This window comes from Rutidosis leptorrhynchoides, chromosome 5 (assembly GCF_046630445.1).
Source record: "Rutidosis leptorrhynchoides isolate AG116_Rl617_1_P2 chromosome 5, CSIRO_AGI_Rlap_v1, whole genome shotgun sequence".
NCBI lineage: Eukaryota > Viridiplantae > Streptophyta > Magnoliopsida > Asterales > Asteraceae > Rutidosis > Rutidosis leptorrhynchoides.
Window position 1 is genome coordinate 117,762,778 of NC_092337.1, and position 20,570 is coordinate 117,783,347.

Consider the following 20,570-nt stretch of genomic DNA (forward strand, 5'->3'; position numbering starts at 1 on the left):
AATGTTGGAGAACCGTTTTCCCCATGCATTCATATTTACAAAGTGAATAGTCCACTCAAATTCACGAATAAGATTTTGTAAGATTCATCATCACTACTTATTTTGTTGAACATGTCATTAGTGTCTTCCATCATTAGGTCGATTAGCCATTGTATCCTAAAATCGAAAACAGCCTGAAATCTAAAACAGATGATTAACAAACAAAATAGTTGAAAATTGATCAAGAATCAAGAATACAATAGAAAATAAAATGACTAAAGTGTTATATATATATATATATATATATATATATATATATATATATATATATATATATATATATAGGGGGAGAAATCAAGGGATAAGGAGCAAAATGGGGATAAGGAGATAACCAGATACTAGCCATAGATCTCATCAACTTTAAAAAGAACGCGGAGGGGCAAATCAGTCATTTGGTAAATCATCAGATAAAACATTTAATGGAAAAGAAAAAAATAAGCATCTGATCGCTATTTTCACTTCTTCAGTACAATTAGGGTTGCTGTTCTTCAAAACAATTAGGGTTTCTAATCCAAAATTGAACCGCAAACATCTTCAAAATCATCGTTTAGATGCTGAATATTCATCGTTCTTTGAGATTCATCACACGTTGTTAAAGTTTCAACTGAAAAGACCAACGAAGATTCATCTTTCAAACAAATTGACAAACAATACGCAATCATCGTTCATTCATCGACTTTGTTTACTCCAGGTACCACCCTTCTTAAAATTTATGATATATTGATTGATACTATACTATAATCTTGTTTATTTAGATTGCTTGACGATTCGATTGTCTGTACTTTCATGTTTGTTTCACTGTGAATTTTTGGATTAGGTGATATAGGTTCAGTTCATATTTTAATTTTGTATGAATATTAGTGAGATTAATATGAATATTATTAAAAAATTTGTACTTACATATCCAAATCAATATTCATTATATGTATGGGAATTCAGACTACACAGCCACAAGGCTTATAAATCTATCAAGTTAATTGCAAAAGGGCAGTCATTTGTAACAACCTAAATTTATATAAGGAGTAGAAATTTTCAACGATCATTAAGCATTTCCTTCCAAAATCACACCGAAATTACATATGAATCTCCCAATAATTGATAAACTACTACACACAAATCGTTCGAATGAATGCATATTGATTAAGGATGAAATCAAATGATTGAATTGTTTCAAATGAAAACGACACGACTGAATCCTGCTTGAACTCAGGATCATTTACGAATCTTCAAGATCAAACTAATCGAAATGCAACAGAAGAAATTTGGGGGAGAACTAAGCATAGATGAAGAAATCTGACGTGCTATAACTAAGAGAGATTGATGAATCGCTGATTGTTCGGCAACATTCAGGTATAAATTAGCAATTGATTTTGTATTTAAAGTTTCTAACTAGTTACATAACTTGTTCATCCATTTTTCTGGAGCAGATTGTTGGTGATGATCTCTTTGTGACAAACCTAATGGTGACGGATACAAATCCGAAGAAGCATGACGAATTATGGAACTAATGAGTTGATGATTATTTAGAAACATTCAGGTATAATTTAATCACTGATTTTTTTGTTTAAAGTTTGTACTTGTTACCTTGTTCATCTTTTTTTGTTCGTCTTCCAAGTTTGATAATTAGTGAAACTGGTGTATAAATTAAATGTGTTCGATGAATGTTAACTACACATTCCACTCTGAATACGAATTTCTTAATTAATATATTTATCTTCTTCACATTCAGTGATGCTAACATATAAATAAGTTGAAGAATTAAATTTAAATTTAAAATATGAAAGAACACAATGAGGTGTAGATGTTGAACGAGGTTTCTAAGTAGTTATTTCTTGATAACAATTTTTTTTTCTTCCTAACTTGTTTATATAATTTTGCTAATCAGCACCTGTGGCATCACCTCCAAGCACATTTCCAAGAGATGCACCACCAAGTCCTACATTGACCATGTCTTAACCAAATTCACCAGGTGAACAAAATTTTCTTTATCGTTAAATTAGTATCAGGGATGACGATTTTCACCCAATTGATAAAATGGGTTGGTGTAGGTTGCTGTTCAAATTGATAAAGTTTGCAAAAATGAAAACAAGGTCAACCCATTGAAAATTCACTCTAAGTGTATTCAAAAAACCTCCTAAATTATAAATTTGTTGATGTATGTTTAAATACTTATCATAAATTTTTTGAAACATATCAAAAGGGTGTGATTGTACTCTAGTGCAGGGCAGATTCACTTGCTGGGGACTACTTGGGCTGCTTTAACCTCTCTATAGATAGTGCTAATCTTATTGTCATTAAAACACACTTTGCTATATTGTATTGTTATCTATTGAAAATCCTTAGCATGTGCAAATTAAAATGATTCATGGTAATATACTCACCTCTTGTTAGTTTCAAATTGATTCCTTCAGGACGTGCTGAATGTGTTAGGTTTGTAAAAAACCTTTTTTGGCCTGTGCTGGTACAATTTTTTTTTTTCTTTTTCATTTTACTTTTTATTTATCAATCTTCTCAGGAGGTTCTCATTTAAGGCTTATATGTTACACATAGAGCACATTTTTTTTTATACGAACATTTTGTTTAGTTATAATAATTTAAATGTGAACCACAGGTTGGGAACTCTGTAATGCAGTCAGTTTTCAAACAACATTAGCCACACAAGCAGGTGGAAGCTCCATAGCAGTGACGCATCAAACGCTACGTGTTCAGGAAACCAACCGGGATGCAATTATTACAATACCCTCTGCATTACATCCTAGATGCATCATATTTTTATCTATTATACATACCAACTCCTGCCATTTATCAGTTTTTGAGCAACGATGCGTATCCCAACAACCTCAAGGTAGTTATCCATCTCCACAAGTGGAAACTCAAAAAGATCCACTTGCACAATACAAGCTTGGAAGTAATACTCGTAAATTGGGTCACATTGGAGTCCTAGGGTTCCTATGGCATGTCTCCAGTAGCAGGTTATAATCTGAACCCAACTTCAACAGCTGCTAATATAAACTCAAGTGAAGATCTTGGTGGGTCTCGGTTCAAGGAAAACAATGCTTATGGCGTCCAGCATGGCCAGAATTAGGAATATTACGAAATTTACTATGATGCAATTTTATGTAATTTTAGTAACAACTCATAACGTTAACATTCATCAAATGTATGATAATAATCTCTAAGCATGTTAACATTCATTAGATGCATGATAACATAGAACACCCAGAACGTTAATATTCATTTGATGAATAGTAACTTTATGTAAATTTAGTAACGATCAACACCCCATAACATTAACATTCATCAAATGTATGATAATAATCTCTAAGCATGTTAACATTCATTAGATCTATGATAACATAGAACACCCAGAATATTAATATTCATTTGATGAACAGTAACTTTATGTAATTTTAGTAACAATCAACACCTTATAACATTAACATTTATCAGATGTATGATAATAATCTCTAAGCATGTTAACATTTGTTAGATATATGATAGCATAGAACACCCAGAACGTTAATATTCATTTGATGAAAATAGTATCTTTATGTAAATTTAGTAACAATCAACACCCCATAACGTTAACATTCATCAAAATGTATGATAATAATCTTTAAGCATGTTCACATTTATTAGATGTATGATAACATAGAACACTCATCAGATGTATAATAATAATAATAATAATAATAATAATAATAATAATAATAATAATAATAATAAATCTCGTTAACATTCATTATATGCATGATAAGATATTAAATAATAAATATAAAAAAATCACAAATAATTAATGTTTATCATTGTTAATATTAATAATTTGGGAAAAAAATAAAAAGAAATTAATAATTAATATAAATTATTGTTCATATGATAATCTTTGACCAAAAAAAGTTTCAACTCATTAACATTCAATCATATGTATGATAATAACGTGAAACCACACATCAGATATCAGATGTATAATAACATATTAAGTGATAAATTAAAGAAAAATCACTTATAATTACTAATGTTTATCATCATGGATACATTCACTTTGAAGCATTTAAAATTAAGTAACATCTAAATTAATATAAATTTATTATTCATATGATAATCTCTAACAAAAGGATTCATCAAATGTATAATAATAATCTCTAAACCCAATAACAGTCATTAGATGTATGATAACATATTAAGTGATAAATATAAAAAAAAAAAATGAATCTAATAAATTGTAATATATTTTACATTGTGTGCAATATGACACCCATTTGACCCACAACACATTTTGACACATGTACAATCCAATTTGACTGTTTTTAACTTCCATCTTGAATTTGATATTTTAAGGTGCTGCTTCGGCATTTGATTTGTTGTTCTTAAGAGCGTCTCTTAGTTGTTTCTCGGTCACGACGTGTTCATTAGACCGTTTGGCATCAAGTAAACCAATGAATGTTGCCTTTGTACGGTGCAGGGGCATGACATTTTCAAAAATAATCCAGTAGAACAACAAATGAACAGACCTAAAATATATAAAAAAGATCACAATATGAATATGAATATGAATATGAATATGAATATGAATATGAATATGAATATGAATATGAATATGAATATGAGTACTATATGATAAGTGATACCCAATGACCACATAATATGTGAATCTCTTAAAGATCATAATTTAAAGAAAAGGAATTATGTCAAACAAAATACCCTGGACTTCCAACTGAGTACAATGTGGTGATGAAGTAAGGAATGTAAATGGCACCCCAAATAGGAACCTCAACCTTAGGGACCAAGATCGTGACATATCTGCATAAACCAAATGAATTCATCAATTTTAGTTTGATAAAATAATAGATAGTAGATCAAAGCACAAAACCTTATGGGATTGTGATATTAAATCACCATATGATATCTGGTGCACTACCATACTCCGTAAAAAACAAAACACGCATCCTCACTTGCATATTTTGCTACCTATATTGGGATCATGAACTGCCACATGTTGACATGAGTTTGACCCAAATGTGTATAAAGTTTTGTCGATTTTCAGTTTCTGCAGAGACCTAAAAACCCAAGAAGCTTCCTTTTGATTGCCACTTACAATAGATTTCATTGACTCAGAATCACCTTCAGACCCACTCAAATAGTTCTCAATGTGGTTTTTAATCAGTAAAAAAAAATATATGCGTTTAAACGGGCTGTGTGTGCTTTTATGGCAGCAAAAGAAACACCACACAACTATGACTACAAGTCTATAATAAAATAAACACATACAATAAACACCACACAACTATGACTACACCAATCATATATATAACTGTGAATATACATCAATTTTGTAAGCAAATAAGAAACAAGTATTCATTAGATTCAAATTTTAATAGAATCATATAACTAGATGCAACAAACCAATTACTATAAAAATCACGAAGACTCGATTTCGTTCATGACTTCTCATAACCATTGTATTTGGCTTTATATTGCAGTAAAACCATTTATCTTTCCGAAGCAGAAAAACAAACACCAAACTTCCCATGAAAGTCATTCAGGACAAAGCAAGTAAGAGTACAATGGACTTTTCACAAGAATTTGACACAAAGAAGGTAATTCAAAAGAATTTCTTGACCATATTCAATGCACATTGCTATACATATGCTAAGTCAATTTGCTTATAAATAGAGTGATTCGGATTGTGTGTAATCTCAAATTCACATGGGTGTTAGCCAGAAAGTTAAACTATTTCCTTTTTAAAAATAAAGTTAACTAGTCATAAAAATAATGAAAAAAACATAGTAAAAACGAACACGAAAAAAAAGAAAAGATACATACTAAAAACGAACACGAAGACAAAAAAAAAATAACATTCAACATCAAATACCTCTTAGCTTCTGAGGTTCTCAAATCGTTGTTGCACCTGTCCTACAAAAGAAAAAAAGAACACATAAGAAAATGAGCTTCAAATACATAGTTCAATGTGTTCATAAAATTGAACTTTTTAAAATGTTATTATCTCACTGATTAATGTGATAATTTTTGTCCTTATTGTTAAAATACAATGCAAATTTAGATAATATGAAATTAGTAATGTATATAAATATCTAGATATTAAAATGTAAAAGAAATATCTAGATATTAATATATATATATGAAGAAAAATCTAGATGTTTTTATGTGGTAAAAATATCTAGATATTTATCCATGAAAAAATCTAGTGTGTAGAAGTTTCCATGGAGTAGTATAAATATGGGTGTTGATTTCATTTGTGTGTAAGGTGTGAGTAAGTGAAGTAAGTTGTGAGAGTGAAATAAGAAGTGAGTAGTGAAGAAGAGAAGAAGAGTGTGCGTTAGCGAAAGTAGAGAAGAGAAAGCTTGTAAGTAATATTGTAATTGTAATTTAATATAAGTGTTTTTGTTAAGTTTCCCGATCAAGCCTTAGTTTATGTTTAAGTTCTTAGTGCACTTTTGTTGTTCTTATTATATGGTCGGCTCTGCCGCCTAAGTGATACATGGTCGGTTATACCGCCTAAATGATATATGGTCGACACTGTCGCCTAAATATTATTGTGCACTAAGGATTTATAAAATTAAATGCTAACCAACGTCAAAGTGTTGGTCTAGTGAGTGAGTATAACCTAGGTCCTCTATAGTGGGTGTGTTGGGCTCGTCGAAGCTTCCAACAATTGGTATCAGAGCGGGTCGTTCGGGACCATTTCTAGTGGAGGAAATCGGTAAACGTTGGACGTTTACATCGACTTGTTTTCACCAAGGCTCTAAGGGAGATTCTGTCGGAGCACAGTTAGGAACTGTGAAAGCTCATCGGTCAGGGACCAAGCTTATTGGACGTTGGACGTCATGATGACAGATCTTGCAAGTACGAGCAGTGGAATCAAGAGTCTCAATAACCACAACTATGGTTATTGGCGGACTTGTATAGAATCCTACCTACAAGGACAGGATTTATGGGAAATAGTTGTTGGTAGTGACACAATGCCTCCACCGAAAGAAAATGCCGAAGCCTTGAGAAAATGGAACATTAAGGCCGGAAAGGCTTTATTTATACTGAAGACTACAATCGAGGAGGATCTATTGGAGCACATCCGTGACGAGAAAACACCGAAGGCAGCTTGGGAAACTTTTGACAAGTTATTTTCAAAGAAGAATGAAGCACGACTCCAGCTCTTGGAAAATGAGCTCGCAGGTATCTCACAAGGAAGTTTGTCTATTTCCCAGTATTTCACCAAGGTGAAATCTATTTGCCGTGAGATATCTCAGTTTGCTCCTGAAGAGAAAGTGAGTGATGCAAGGATGAAGAGAATTATCATCCATGGCTTAAGATCCGAGTATAATGGATTTATAGCCACTGTGAGAGGATGGCCTACTCAACCATCATTAATAGAGCTGGAGAATTTATTGGCTAACCAAGAGGCATTAGCCAAGCAGATGAATGAAGTGAGCATAAAAGGAGAAGAAGAAGCACTCTTCACCAATAAGAAGAAAGCTATGTCTCGAAGACAAGAGTTGTCTTCGAAAGAAAGTAAGACATATGGGTGGAAGGGTCACCCAAAATCAAAAGGCAACGCTTCAGGGGGAGCTCAACAAGGAAGAAGAGATCATCGCCAACAATACGGGGAAAATGATAAGAGAAAGAATGGTGAATGCTTCAATTGTGGCAAGAAGGGTCATTTTGCTCGAGATTGTAGATTCCCCAGAAGGTGAACTTTCGAAGGAAATGTGTCCGCCGCAAGAGATGAGAAGAAAGAGGTCACATTCGAAGCAACTATTAATGGGGAAACAAGTATTCATTAGATTCAAATTTTAATAGAATCATATAACTAGATGCAACAAACCAATTACTATAAAAATCACGAAGACTCGATTTCGTTCATGACTTCTCATAACCATTGTAATTGGCTTTATATTGCAGTAAAACCATTTATCTTTCCGAAGCAGAAAAACAAACACCAAACTTCCCATGAAAGTGATTCAGGACAAAGCAAGTAAGAGTACAATGGACTTTTCACAAGAATTTGACACAAAAAAGGTAATTCAAAATAATTTCTTGACCATATTCAATGCACATTGCTATACATATGCTAAGTCAATTTGCTTATAAATAGAGTGATTCGGATTGTGTGTAATCTCAAATTCACATGGGTGTTAGTCAGAAAGTTAAACTATTTCCTTTTTAAAAATAAAGTTAACTAGTCATAAAAATAATGAAAAAAACGTAGTAAAAACGAACACGAAAAAAAAAAAAAAAAAAAATACATACTAAAAACGAACACAAAGACAAAAAAATAAAAAAAAATAAAAAATAACATTCAACATCAAATACCTCTTAGCTTCTTGAGGTTCTCAAATCGCTGTTGCACCTGTCCTACAAAAGAAAAAAAGAACACATAAGAAAATGAGCTTCAAATACAGAGTTCAATGTGTTCATAAAATTGAACTTTTTAAAATGTTATTATCTCACTGATTAATGTGATAATTTTTGTCCTTATCACCCATAAGTTTAACATTCATCAGTTAGATACATTATAAGAATATCTATCTTATTGCAACCGAATATACAAGACTTAACATAAAGGAATTTACCATAATGAGTATATAATAGACATAGAAAAACATTCACAACAGTATGCAAACTAAGCGAAGCTTCAGCAAATTTTCCATAACAGTGAGGTAATACGAATTATCATATAATTGAAGTAGAGATTGTATAACTGCATCTAGTTGGTAAAAAGTCAGCCAATATATAATCTACTATAAAGCTTTAAACTTATCTATGCAAATAAGCATAGTTTTATGGTAGGGAAATGACATGATAACATCCACTAGAAGTGATTTAATTTGCAGTTGGGACTGGAGATGTAAGATGTGGTTTTAGAATGAGTAACTAACCATGCGTGATAATATCATAAGTAGTAAATATAAAAAAATTCATCAGATGTAGATGTATGTTAACATTCACCGGATGTATGTATGTTAACATTCACCGGGTGTACAATAAATGTTAACATCCATTAGATGTACAATAATAATATATATCATATGTACAATAAAAATTTCTCAGCACATTAACATTCATCATATGTATCATAACATATTAAGCAATAAATATAAAAACTTCATCAAATGTATGTTAACATTCACTAGATGTACAATAATTATTAACATTCATCATATGTATGTTAACATTCACAGATGTATAATAGAAAAATTTCAGCACGTTAACATTCATCAACTGTATGATAACATATTAAGTTATAAATTTAAAAAATTAATGAAACATTAATATTTATCATCATAAACTAGATTAATGACCCGTGAATTTACGGGTTTGACGAAGAAATCGACATTATTTATAATATTACACCATTTTAGTGATTAAATGTCTTGAAGTAATGCATAGAAAGTCATATAGAAGCAACTAATTTTTTTTCCTTTGTTTTGTTTAGATGAAGACAAAATAACAACTAAAAGATGTATCATTTTTGTCCCCATGTCAGTAGCTTTCTATGCCCATTTCCAGCCTCACATTGTTATTTATAGGGAAGTGATGGAAGTGATATGTACACAACCACTTTTTACACATACACAACCAAACATGCTTTACAGTGTTGTACTGTACGACACTATAAAGCATATTTGGTTGTGTATGTGTAAAAAGTGGTTGTGTACATATCATCACCCTTATTTATATGACTTCCACCTTTCATTTTGACCCAACTTTTACACCAGTGTATTTTAGGGTGGTAAGTCCATTATATTCATCACTACAAGATAGATAATAAATTAAAAATCACCGGGAAATGTGGGTTACACATGTGGAGAATGGCTTAACCTCAACCTACAATTCCTTTGTATAACTTGCAAATACATATGTATATTCACATATATTATATATAAAATTCATAGCCAAATACAAGAGCGCGGAAGAAAAATTCGTTACCTTCTCAGGAGGCTTATGATTTGCGATAACTCTATAAGGTATTACAGAAACTTCCTCCTTGTGAAAAAAGAGTTTTCCTCAATTTGCATAGGATCAGAATGTAAAGAATATTTATTAGAGGAGGAGCGATATGGTAACAACCTCACCAAATCGGGGTGCAAAGTTCCATAAGTGTACACATATATATCTTTTCCTTGACCTACAAAGTCAGCTAACAGATGTCAGTTTCATGTCAGGTTCTTCGGGCTTTTTAAATTTAGGCATCTCACCTGCACTTTTAAGTCTCCGAGCAATTCCTCTTCTTGTATTCGCAGAAAATTTGGAGTCCAATACGATGCCATGGTTCAACTTTATTTCAGGCTTAATCTTTTGTTTGCTCTTGGACCACCCACGGATAAAAGCGAGAACGGAATTTATTATATAACTACTATGTTCAGTTAGTTGCCCGACCAAAATAAGAACTGATATGCACTGAATGTGGCAAGAAAGGCAGAGTAAATGAGTTGGTGGCTAATATAAGAACTTATATGCACCGAAGGTGGCCAAAATGACAGGGTAATTGGGTTGGTTAGCAGCTCAGCATAATGATCAAAACATGATACGAAAATTTAAAGACATTCCCATGAACCTCTTGTTGGAGTATGATACAAATTCAAAGCGAGCGGAAGCATTTTTAAAACTTTACAAAATCATACTCTTCCACGGATCATTGTACAAAACTTTAGCAAACAAAACAAAATTAACGAAATTAAACAAAAGAAGATTAAAATACAACCTTTGTAGCCTTTTGAAGATCGAATCTGAAAAACCCAAAGAAGAGTTCCTCTAAACGGTAGACACCCAAAGTTCCAACCTTGTTTCAATCTATACCTTCTACTTAACGGATCTTTTCTTTTTTCTTATTTCCACCAAAACCGAACCCAATTATAGATCTCAAGTATTTTGGTTACTTGAAAAAGAGAAAGAGAAATATCATTTTGTATGTGTGTTTTTGTATCTCAAGTTTCTATATCTTTTCAATACCAAGATTTGGTATTATATAGAATTAAAATTGATACAATAATACATATAATACAAATATAAAGATTTTAAAAGATTTTGAAAAATTTGCAAAATCAAATCTTTATATAAAATAAGATTTACAACTCAAATCAAATCTTATTTATATCAAATCAAATCTTATATATTATATAAAATATGATTATAGTACAAATCTTTATATAAAATAAAATTTATAAATCAAATCAAATCTTATTTATATCAAATCAAATCTTATATATTATATAAAATATGATTTGCAAAATCTAATCAAATCTCTACATATTTAGATTTGTAAGTATATGTACACACATAAAAAAAAAACTTAATTTATTAAACCATTAACTAATGATTAATAAATTAATTTCCGATTAGAAGGTATATCAAACAATTTACGATTGGCCTTTGTGTGTGACCGAATAGGATAAATGAACTTTTATTATTTAATGTCATGGGCATATCTTCGGAATATATGTACCACGGTCAAACCACGGTCGAACCATAGCCAACCCGAGAACATATTTCCAACAAACTCCCACTTGCACTGACATTAATAATATTGGCTAGTCTTAAAGACACACCATGTGTAACAACTAGTCTGCTACGTTACACTCCTATATTTTTATTTATATCAATCATCCTTTTGTTCTAGATATCTTTATGAACGTGTGACATGGTTAAGTGTCAATCATCATCGTTCAAGATTATATTTCCCGATAGAGATTTGTGGTGATCAAATAGACTGCTATTGCATCAATTCAGTCGTAGCATGGCCATGCATTTAATGCAGCACAAATCAACGAGGGGCCCAGAGATATCGCTTCAACTTGCTATGAGAAGAAGGAACAAATTGCTTCAACTGTATAGACATCCACCACATCCCATATTGTACCTGATCTGCACCCTTATGACTGGCATTTACGCACATCGTTAAATACAGGTCAAAGTAGAATATAGTTTGTGTCAGGATTCCTCATACATATCCACTCTAGGATAAATGATATTGCCATCTTAGAGCTTACTTGTGACTTAAAACCATGAAGTAGCATCTAAGTGTGGTCATTCCAGAACCTTGAATCAACTATCAAGTTCCTCATGAATGTAGTTTCATATAAGCCTATATTACTACACTTCATAGCAGCCTTAATTCAATTCTCTCTTCCTTAGAGAATGACCGACTGTGGAAGTTTATGAAATAGTATTCATTGGAAGTTAAAACATGCAAAATGAAACATGGCAATATACAATGAAATGATCGCATCGTGCGTATAATATAATCTCAATATATTAATCATCAGATCAATTGCAACATATATTATTGCCCAATGTTTAAAGTTTCAAACTTAACATAATAAATACAATCAAACTTTATCATCAATGACACGAATGCCAATAGACATGCTATGAGCATCATGCTTAGTCTGTGGCAAAGGCTTGGTGAAAGGATCAGCCAAGTTCTTAGTCGTGTCTACTCTACTTAATAATATGTCATTTTCTGCTACAAGTTGACGGATGTAATGGTACTTTCTGAGTATATGCCGTGTGCGCTTTTGTGACCTCGGTTCTTGAGCCAAGACAACCGCACTCACATTGTCGCAGAAAATCTCAACAGGATCATGGATTGTAGGAACCACTCCTAGATCCCCGATGAATTTCTTTATCCACATGGCCTCTTTAGCAGCTTCATTTACCGCTATATACTCGACTTCTGTCGTAGAATCAGCAATAGTACTTTGCTTGCCACTTCTCCATGTGACGGCTCCAACGTTCAACATAAATACAAATCCTGATTGTGAAGAGCAATCATCTCTATCTGATTGGAAACTAGCGTCTGAGTATCCATTGACGCTCAGCTCGTCATTCCCACCATAGACCAAGAACATCTCTTTGGTCCTCCTAAGATACTTTAGAATGTTCTTGACTGCTATCCAATGAGCTTCACCAGGATTGGCCTGATAACGACTAGTCATGCTTAGTGCATACGACACGTCAGGCCTAGTGCATATCATCGCATACATGATCGATCCTATAGCTGAATCATATGGAGTACGACTCATGGTAGCTGACTCCAAGTCAGAATTAGGACATTGAGACTTGCTCAATATCATTCCAGGGTTCATAGGAACGCACCCTTTCTTAGAGTTATGCATACCGAATTTCTTCAGTATCTTATCTATATATGCACTTTGGTTTAGCCCAATTAATCTCCTTGACCTATCTCAATAGATCTTTATTCCCAAAATATATGATGCATCTCCTATGTCTTTCATGGAGAAACATTTCCCTAGCCAAGCTTTGACATCTTTCAGTGTCGGGATATCGTTTCCCATGAGTAATATGTCATCGACATATAGTACAAGGAAGACTACAACACTCCCACTAGACCTAACATAGACACATGGCTCATCTTCGCCTCTAATAAAACCAAATTCTTTGATCTTCTCATTAAAGTAAAGATTCCAGGTACGAGAAGCTTGTTTAAGTCCATAAATGGACCTTTGAAGCTTGCACACACTATTAGGATACTTAGGATGTACATAACCCTCAGGTTGTGTCATAAACACATCCTCTGTTAGTTTACCATTAAGGAAAGCTGTTTTTACATCCATTTGCCATATCGCATAGTCATAAAATGCAGCTATGGCAAGAAGTATTCTAATGGATTTCAACATAGCTACTGGTGAAAAAGTTTCATCATAGTCTACACCATATTGTTGCGTGTAACCCTTAGCCACCAGTCTGGCTTTGAATGTGTGTACATTTCCATCCATATCGGTCTTCTTCTTGAAGACCCACTTACACCCAATAGTTTTAATACCTGGTATATGATCAATCAAGACCAGACTTGATTATCATGCATGGATTGGATCTCGTTGTCCATAGCCTCCTTCCATTTGGCAGACTCGGGGCCTGTCATCGCTTCCTGATAGGTAATAGGTTCATCAGAATCTATATTTTTGTCATCACCCTCAAATATGTGTAAACTATATTTCTTTGGTGTTCGACGCACTCTATCAGATCTACGTATGGGTGGTGGCTGTAGGCCAGTTTCTCTTTCAATTGCAGGCTCGTCGACCTCTTGAGGAGAATCGGTTCCAATATCGGTTTCCATGTCGGTTGATTCTTGAATTTCTTCAAGGTCAATTTTGCTCCCACTGGTTCCTTTCGATATGAGATCCTTTTCAAGGAAGACTCCCCTTCGAGACACAAAGACTTTGTTCTCAGTAGGGTTGTAAAACAAATATCCAAAAGAATCAGTCGGGTAACCAACAAATAAACACTTTTCAGATCTGGGTTCAAGTTTATCTTGAGCTTCACGACGAACGTAAGCCTCACAACCCCAGATTCTTAGATATGAGAGAGACACAGTTTTACCATGCCATATCTCATAAGGTGTTTTGGAAACTTTCTTGGTTGGGATGAGGTTAAGGATCCTTGCGGCAGTTTGTAGGGCGTAACCCCAAAAACTGATTGGAAGCATTGTGCGGCTCATCATGGATCGAACCATATCAAGTAATGTTCGATTCCTCCTTTCAGTCACACCATTATGTTGTGGTGTTCTAGGAGGAGCTAATTGTGAGATTATCCCACAACCCCGTAGATGATCACGAAATTCATCATTAAGATATTCACCACCTCTATCAGATCGGAGAATCTTAATTCTTTTGTTCAGTTGATTTTCTACTTCGTTTTGGTATGCCTTGAACACTCCAAAAGTTTCAGACTTTTGTTTAATTAAATAAACATAGCCATATCTACTGAAGTCATCAGTAAATGTAACGAAGTATCGTTCCTTGTGTCTAGTAGGCGATCTGAACGGACCGCACACATCAGTGTGTACCAACCCCAACAGATCCTTTGCCCGTTCACAGCTTCCTGTGAAAGGTGCCTTTGTCATTTTTCCTGATAAGCAAGATTCGCATTCATCATACGATATTATATCAAATGATTCTAGAATTCCATCTGACTGGAGTTTGGCTATGCGTTTCTTGTTTATGTGGCCTAAACGACAATGCCATGGATACGTTTTATCCAAAACATCTTTGGATGAATCAACATTGTAGATTGAACTATCATTTAGCTTTGCTGTGGTTTCTAAGATGCCTTTACAAGGACTAGCCTTGAAATAAAACATCCCATTTTTGTGAACAAGTATTGATCCATTATCAAAACTAAAATTAAAACCATCATTAAATAAAGTATCAAAAGATATAATGTTTCTTGCCATTTCGGCACTGTAGCAAACATTAGATAAAACAATACATAAACCAGAATCAAAAGAAAGCTTGTATTCTCCAATCATGTCAACAGAGGCAACATTCTTATTCCCCATGATTAGATTAAGCTCCCCGGTCTTCAACTTCCTACTTCTTGTGAGTCCCTGCACATTTGTACAAATGTGAGTACCACATCCCGTGTCCAATACCCAGGAATTAGAAATAGTAGTATTGTTTAGTTCAATCATGAACAAACCTGAAGGTACGGCGACTCCCTTAGCCCGTAGTTCATTAAGTTCCTTCAAGTACTTAGTACAATTGCGCCTCCAATGTCCTTTATCCCCACAATGAAAGCATATTGCTTCTTCAGGAGACTTGGTTTGCGGGATCTTTGAAGTAGAAGAGTTAGCAATGCCCTTAGGTTTAGGTTTGAAGTTGGACGTGCCAACCTTACCCTTGCCCTTGTTCTTGCCCTTTGCTTTGTTTTTCTTCTTCTTAATCCCACCTTCACGAATGGCTAGAACGGTAGTTGCGGGTTTAGCTTTGGCCATGTTAGCCTCAGCGGTTTTTAACATGCCATGGAGCTCCATGATTGTTTTCTCCATATTGTTCATATTATAGTTCATAATGAATCCTTCATATGCACTAGTCAGCGAGTTCAGGATAAAATCCGTTGCAAGCTCCTGACTTATGGAAAAACCAAGGCGCTCCAACCGGTCTATGTACCCTTTCATTTGTAGTACATGGACACTAACACTACTTCCCGTTGCCATTTTGCAAGATACGAGAGCTTTCACGGTGTCAAACCTTTCTTGCTTTACTTGTTGTTGGAACATGTCCTTGAGTTGGTTAAGCATGTCATATGACCCTAAGCTCTCCATGCCCTTTTGGAGCTCTGGAGACATGGTCGCCAACATCAAGCATGCTACCTCATTAGACTCGGAACGCCGTTTTTCAAACTCGTCCCTAGCCGCTTGAGTAGCTCTCGATCCGGGTTCTGCCGGTAAGGGTTCCTCAATAGCCCTGATCTTTCCTTCCATCCTAAGAGCAATTTTTAGGTTGCGAAGCCAGTCCATGTAGTTCAAACCCGTAAGCTTGTCCTTTTCAAGGAGCCCTTTAAGGCAGAAATTAGTGATTGATGACGGAGTAGGATTTGTGTTTGTTGCAGACATCTGTCATATTTTTATTTTTAAAGTAAGTTGTATTAGTTAGTTTGATATGTTTAAACCTTGTTAAGATAATTACCCAAGTGTGTTTAATATTCAAACAATTATAATTAACAAGGCTAAGATCCATATTTCACTTATGTTAACGACGGGTTCGCCGCGGATCGCCAACCATAAGCTATTTAGGTAGGTAACTATATTACCAATTTCATCCATTATGAAATTCTTAGGTTCTGCGGGATTTAGTGATAATCAATTATTTCACTTGGCATGTTTAATCCCTTCTACGCTAATCCTTCCTCGTGGCGGGTTTGCCGCAAACAACGATTTCAGATTGTAAACCGTCCGTGATAGATACACGTGAAATCCGGCCCAAGACTCTCGGGTATCGTGAAATTCACCTCACCCTTCCCAACACCCAATTAAAGTCCGGCCCAAGACTCTCGGGTATCGCGAACTCTAACAGGTAGAAGGTTCGGATGTGTGTACTACTCATGGATAGCGTAAAGTTTACATTTAAAACGGGTTTTTGTTTTCTTTTAGCAAAAGTAGTTTACACCATTTTAAAACATTTGCTAATTATGTATTGCGTGTTGCGTTTGTTAAACTAATTTTAACCAAACCGTTTTATATGATTATTGTCCCTTTTGTTTTGTTTTTTTTTTTTTTTAAACATTTTCTAGCTAGCATGGCATAGACAAATAATAAAACAATAATAATCATGACACGCAATTATCGGTAGTATGCCTCGAGTCCTATGCGTTTTTCCGGTGAGCCAACACACGGAAAAACATGGTCAACTAGGGACATAACCTTGTGTGAGAATTGGCTCCCACTAAAACCGCCATCTCCATTATATGCTCGGATGGGCCGCCTTGTGAACATCGTCTTCTTGATTTCAATCTTGGTTGCATTATCTTACAAAATAACTATTCTATTTTCTATACTATTACAAATACAATATAAATAGAAAGACGACATGCAAGTCGTTTAATAAATTATTACATTCATCCCGAATAAATAATAAATTAAATCATACAACCAAACATCCACACAAGGGTCTTGTTGAGGCAAATACTACCGATTTCATACAACAATCACATACATAACAAATAGAGTGCCAACCGTCCATTTTCATATAACATGTTTCGATAAGGATTGATTTAAACAACACTTAATGGCACTTATAATATTCAATCCTTGTTTACATAACATATGTATGTAAACCCACTTCATATTTTGTAAGTATGGTTTTAATGCCAAAACCATCCAAATAAACATATTAAGTGAATCAAAACATGTTGGAGATTTATTCACCTTACCAAAGCATAAAGTCTAAAATTAATAATTTTAATTTTCTCATTTCATGTAAAACATGAAAAGAATTCATGTACTTTATTTTCCTAAACATTGAATCTTTAATAGTCAACATGCAAGTTACCATTAAAATTTTCGGATTTTGGCAGATTCATACATGTAACTTTAAATGGTCATATCTTACTCATTTCTAATCCGTTTTCGATGAATTTTTTTTTCAAATTTAAGTTCTTTCAGTTAGCTTTCAAATGCAATTGGTCTCATACAATAATATTGAGTTTAAAGCCCCGAAACAGTCCATCAAATACGGACTGTCCAGGCTGGAAAAAATTTCTTAAATGAAAAAAATGAATTTAACCCATTTTACATTTTGTCAAAATCCAAGATTCAAATTAGTATTTAGGAAACATAAAACATAAATTATGATACTTGTTTTGCATGTTTGTTATGCATGATCATCTCAAAGAATCATGCATAACGCATCCATCAAAACTAAATATCATAAGAAAAGTTTGTTAAAACTTGTACAAGATGGCTCGGATACCACTGTTGGAGTATGATACAAATTCAAAGCGAGCGGAAGCATTTTTAAAACTTTACAAAATCATACTCTTCCACGGATCATTGTACAAAACTTTAGCAAACAAAACAAAATTAACGAAATTAAACAAGAGAAGATTAAAATACAACCTTTGTAGCCTTTTGAAGATCGAATCTGAAAAACCCAAAGAAGAGTTCCTCTAAACGGTAGACACCCAAAGTTCCAACCTTGTTTCAATCTATACCTTCTACTTAACGGATCTTTTCTTTTTCCTTATTTCCACCAAAACCGAACCCAATTATAGATCTCAAATATTTTGGTTACTTGAAAAAGAGAAAGAGAAATATCATTTTGTATGTGTGTTTTTGTATCTCAAGTTTCTATATCTTTTCAATAACAAGATTTGGTATTATATAGAATTAAAATTGATACAATAATACATATAATACAAATATAAAAATTTTGAAAGATTTTGAAAGATTTGCAAAATCAAATCTTTATATTAAATAAGATTTACAACTCAAATCAAATCTTATTTATATCAAATCAAATCTTATATATTATATAAAATATGATTATAGTACAAATCTTTATATAAAATAAGATTTATAAATCAAATCAAATCTTATTTATATCAAATCAAATCTTATATATTATATAAAATATGATTTGCAAAATCTAATCAAATCTCTACATATTTAGATTTGTAAGTATATGTACACACATAAAAAAAAACTTACTTAATTTATTAAACCATTAACTAATGATTAATAAATTAATTTCCGATTAGAAGGTATATCAAACAATTTACGATTGGCCTTTGTGTGTGACCGAATAGGATAAATGGACTTTTATTATTTAATGCCATGGGCATATCTTCGGAATATATGTACCACGGTCAAACCACGGTCGAACCATAGCCAACCCGAGAACATATTTCCAACACCTCTTCAATCTCATAAGCAATCCCAGTAATCAATCTTATGTAACCATAAACATCCATCTTAGAGATGAGATCTTTAGTTACAAAATCTTCATTACCCTATAATCGATCTTATATTTAAGATACAGTAATATGTTTCCAATAATCATTTATGTATATGTTTCAATTGTTGTTTCTAATATATAATTGTCTGGTGTAAAATCTGGATGAATCTCTATGAGTTTCTGAAATAAAGTCATAACGTACTTAAAGATACAATTTGCTCGCATTTTTAACAAGATCGACTAACTTTTTTTTATTTTTGACACAAAAAAACGTAAGAGGTGCTATCTTTCTTCATTAACAAAGCTACAAGAAACGTATAACTTAAAAAATAGAATCTTTGGTGAGTATTTGAGTTATCAGTAAAAATAGAATCCAAACAAGCTAAGGCAATAACTACAGAATTCAACATTTAGAAAAACATTGACTCATTAACTTGACTATCATAATATGACAATTCATATATTCATATATAATTCAATTCGTTGTGTTCTTACTTGTTTTTTAAGACCGTATAGCTTTTAGTGTGCATTGGTGGCTGAGACAAGAAGCTATTTGATGGAGGTAGTAGTTAATCAGCAGAGCAACATCTTAAAGTACATTCATAATACATATTAGCAATTGCAAAGGTAATAAAGCCATTTTTCAATATAAATATCAGAAAAAAAACATTACCAGATCAACGTAAACACATCGATGTAATCAGAACAAGCAACTATTGAAATAAAAATCGGAATCAGTAAAATTTAGGAAAAAATATTAGCGAATTAGGTGTTCTTAAATTACCTTTCGAGGAAGCAGAAACCATTACAGAAAATGAAATTAGAGTTTCTTCCTATTCAATCTCTCGTCAATTACAACAAGGCATGTAATTAGACTGAGATTTAGGTGATGAATTGATGGGAGCAAAACAAGAAAGATGAAGATTAAAAGAGGCGATCGACGATGATGAACTAATTGAAGCAGAACAAAGAGAAAGAAGATTGAAAGAGGTAATTGACAATTGACCTGGATGCCTTAAAAATTTAGGTAATGAATCGGTATGTAACAGGAGGGATGTTAATTACCAAATTAACCTTCTCACTATAATCTGAATAAAACGCGGGAGCAGAGAAATTAGGGTACACCTTGAAGAAGAAACGATGATAGACGGTAGGATCTTCACTTATTCCCTTATTCCAGATTTACCTACTTACCGCTTGATCTTTACCCTCTATATATATATATATATATATATATATATATTGTTATAAAATATCTAGATTGTGTTATAAAATATCTAGATTGGATGTTAATTTTATTATTATTATATTTCTTGCATA

At 33.1% G+C, this 20,570-nt stretch overlaps 2 long non-coding RNA genes across 4 annotated transcripts; one reads left to right on the forward strand and one right to left on the reverse strand.

Moving 5' to 3' along the window:
• The first annotated feature begins 494 nt into the window (after nt 1–494).
• LOC139848255 (uncharacterized) lies at nt 495–3,257 on the forward strand. Of its 2 annotated transcripts, none has more exons than XR_011759894.1 (5): nt 495–730; nt 1,250–1,389; nt 1,467–1,576; nt 1,925–2,500; nt 2,651–3,257. It is a non-coding gene; the product is annotated as an uncharacterized lncRNA (long non-coding RNA). The 2 variants fall into 2 exon arrangements; XR_011759895.1 differs by having other exon boundaries at nt 1,925–2,008.
• Nucleotides 3,258–4,185: 928 nt separating this feature from the next.
• On the reverse strand, nt 4,186–20,192 carry LOC139847858 (uncharacterized). 2 transcript variants are annotated; one of them, XR_011759719.1, is made up of 6 exons: nt 20,035–20,192; nt 10,254–10,455; nt 9,985–10,183; nt 8,368–8,409; nt 4,741–4,839; nt 4,186–4,550 (listed from the first exon to the last, which is right to left on the reverse strand). It is a non-coding gene; the product is annotated as an uncharacterized lncRNA (long non-coding RNA). The 2 variants fall into 2 exon arrangements; XR_011759718.1 differs by lacking the exon at nt 20,035–20,192 and adding an exon at nt 19,210–19,573 and having other exon boundaries at nt 10,254–10,612.
• Between the last annotated feature and the right edge of the window lie 378 nt (nt 20,193–20,570).